This window comes from Schistocerca piceifrons, chromosome 1 (genome assembly GCF_021461385.2).
Source record: "Schistocerca piceifrons isolate TAMUIC-IGC-003096 chromosome 1, iqSchPice1.1, whole genome shotgun sequence".
Classification (NCBI taxonomy): Eukaryota; Metazoa; Arthropoda; class Insecta; order Orthoptera; family Acrididae; genus Schistocerca; species Schistocerca piceifrons.
This window is the reverse complement of record NC_060138.1, coordinates 743,545,187-743,548,706: the sequence shown is the minus strand read 5'-3', so window position 1 is coordinate 743,548,706 and position 3,520 is coordinate 743,545,187. Positions and strand designations below refer to the sequence as shown.

The window sequence follows — 3,520 nt, the reverse complement described above, 5'->3', positions numbered from 1 at the left end:
CACATACTCAGTGTATTCCAAATTCATTCACAGCTTCATTATTTTTCATGAAAAACAAAAGAAAACGGATTCCAAAAAATAGGGAACCGCAGTAATGAAACTGGTTAAAGATAAAAAATAAATTTTGAGCTTTGCACCTTTGCAAACTTGATACAGTCATATTTTCTCTGGGGCTAATAAGAAGTGATCGGAACTATGTGTAATAATATGGATACAGACGCACAAGAAATTCCTAACTATTGTCTCGCAGAGGCCGAAACAAGTCCACGTCACTTATGATTTATTTATTTACACCTTTTGCTTAAGAAATCATCTGTCATGTTCAAAGTTTCGTACAAGATGGCGAAAACTGCTCAGCGACTGATATTCATCTTTCTCATTGGCTCCTCGACTGTGATGCGAAGTCTTCGAGCATCAGACCCTCCGTTTTTCTGATGATTCCCAGTTCCTCGCAAAGAGGTGGTCTGTTTCTTTGTTCTTCCGTCATTCAGACTCGTTTCTCCACAGTGGAAGTGCCCGGGCCGACTAATCACTGTCTCACAACACCCCCCGGCAAGAACAGTGATACAATTCAAAATTGCGCTATTTCAGATAAATCGACTTAAGTCCTTCTATAAAACTTTCATGGATATACTACACGGACTGTATAAATTTCAAGTAAGTAAATTTACCAGTAAATTCCAATATAGGTAGGTAGGAGACGAGGTACTGGCAGAGTAGTGCTTGGGTAGCTCAGTTGGTAGAACAATTGCCCTCGAAAGGCAAAGGTCCCGAGTTCGAGTCTCGGTCCGGCACATAGTTTTAATCTGCCAGGAAGTTTCAAATTCCAATATAGTCTATACAACAGTAACATGGCTATGTAGTTTGTTCTCGACGAATGTGAGGTGTTATCAGGCAATACTAAAATAATGTTTCAGTAGTCTCACATATCGCCAACCAACAGATCAATATTGGATCAAATAAAACCTGATTTCTCCCTGCAAGATCTTATGTTAAAACAAAAGCTGACCTACTTTGGACACACAATGCGAAGGCATGCCTCGCTGGAAAAAACATTAATGCTGGGGAAGATTGAAGGAACTAGAAGTAGAGGACGTCAAAGGATGAGATGGATCGATGGCATCACAGAAGCAATGTGTTCCAACCTGGAAGGTCTACGGGAGAAAGTGCAAGACAGGAAAAAGTGGCGTGATTTGGTTCATGGGGTCACGAAGAGTCGGAACCGACTAAACGAATAGAGAGAGAGAGAGAGAGAGGGTGTCTCATTTTTATTGACTTCTAAACCATTCAAGTAATACCTCTGCCACATTTTCTCCACCCCCAATATTATTATTATTCTTTTTTTTTCCTTACTGTGATATAATACGCCATTCGAACCTCCACTGGGGCAAGTTTAATTTAAGTTAAAATAAGAAATAAAAGCGAAGTTTAAATTGCTTCGTTGGGAAGATACAAAATGCAAAATTTTAATTTATGGACAGTGAGGAAAGTAATAATGCCTAATATAGAACACCAATTATATACAATTTATGAAGACTTAGATTCGTAAATGGGGTTATTTAATGTAGGAATACTTTTCGTCGAGAAAAGGAATACAATATGAGGTTTCTTTATAGCAGAAATTTCAATTTTTTTCTCGTATGAAGTTACGCATGAAATTTTGTAATGTTTACAACAGCTGTAATCATCAAAACATTTTCTGTTCCTTCAGACATGAGTGCATCCGTCAAGCACATTGTAATGTAAGGTACAGACACTGTATAAACACTGACATTGTAATACTCAACTATATTAGCAATTAAATTCAATTTTTCTTGTACATTAAAAGTTTCACAACTTAGAATATACTGCTCTTCATGAATGACCCACGCACACCTGCCAGTAGCAACGCTGAAGTGACACTCTTCTTGTCGTGGCACATCATGAAGTAGCATACAACAAAATTGACTCATCTGTCCTGAAGGGCCGGTCGCGGTGGCCGAACGGTTCTAGGAGCTTCAGTCTGAAACCGCGCGACCGCCACGGTCGCAGGTTCGAATCCTGCCTCGGTCATGGATGTGTGTGATGTCCTTAGGTTAGTTAGGTTTAAGTTGTTCTAAGTTCTAGGGGACTGGTGACCTCAGAAGTTAAGTCCCATAGTGCTCAGAGCCATTTGAACCATTGTCCTGAAGTGGTCAAATTGTGGTATAGAGATGTGATATTTCTCGTGCACGTTGGGGCACTTCGCAAGTATTTTTTGGTGACGAAGACAAACAATTGTCTTCGTTTTTTACAATTCTCACTTTTCTTGCCAGTGTGCGATATGATGGTGCATTGTTGCAGTACACTTTCAGCAACTCAGCGTGGATTATTGCTTTGTTGTCCACCATCATATACAGAAATAGAATTACCGCGTGCTCCAGTTAATGAATGGATCGCGCTGTTCTGTTTGACTTCTCTAGCGGTATGCTACGGTACTGTGGTTCCAGATGTTTCAGTGTGTACCAAGACTGAATACATCTTCCCTGCAAACAGACAAAACGTAATTACGTAATTTTACTTCTTCGTGGCGGGAACCAAAACTGTTCGAGTACCCCTCTTACGTGCATTGAGGATTGTTTAGTACATAGTTGATAAAACTGTGACACGAGTGGGGTAGGACGAGGAGACGGATCTGGAGGCGGGTCCCAGGGCGGTTTCCGGGCGAGCGGTGTGTGGCGCCGCCCACGCCGTGTCTGGGCGGCACTCGCTGTAATTGCGGCGGGCGCCGCCTCTGTCTGAGGCGAGGCGAGGGCCGGGCGCTATCGGCCGCCGGCATCGGCTTTATGTAAACACACGTGGCTGAGATGGCCGGGATAGCGCTGCTGCCCACCGCTAATTAATTGACACCCGCCGCGGGGGCGGGGCCGGCTTGTGCCTCGCCGAGGAAGCGGCTACAGGCACTGAATACAAGTGGCTGCTGCGCTCTGACAATAATCCACAGGCCCCGGACGTACTCCCGGACGAACGATATACGAAAGGTAGCCTGATGTGTGGATAGTGGAACATCTAGCAAATTACAGAGACTGTTACGAGAGGCTTTCAGTAGGTAATGCAGCACATTTGTTCTCTGCCAATTTCGGGTGAAAAAATGCGGTATTTCTTGTGGGACATCGTAGAATATTCCGTCTTCAGCCCATGTAGTTTCATTCTAGGAGGAGCCCCCACACGTAGCTTTCAAAATGGCGTCTGTAATGGCTGTGCGTTCCAAGCAGAGAGGTATCAATGAGTTTCTCTTGGCAGAAAAGCACAGCATCCCAGATATTCATAAGCGCTTGAAGAATGTCTACGGAAACCTGGGAGTGAATAAAGTCGTTGAGCGATGTGTCTATCAAAGCAGCAAGATCGCGCACACCTGTCCGATCTCACGCGTGCTGGCTAGCTTGACATAGTGGAGCTCCCGCAGTGTTCGAACGTGCGGACTCATTCGAGAGATGAAACACATCGCTACACAATTGGACGTCTCTGGTGGTAGTTCAAATGGTTCAAATGGCTCTGAGCA

At 43.8% G+C, this 3,520-nt stretch overlaps 1 non-coding gene across 1 annotated transcript; it reads left to right on the top strand.

The window, feature by feature from the left end:
• Positions 1-720: 720 nt before the first annotated feature.
• On the top strand, positions 721-795 carry Trnas-cga. Its single transcript has one exon. It is a non-coding gene; the product is annotated as a tRNA-Ser (tRNA).
• Positions 796-3,520: the final 2,725 nt, after the last annotated feature.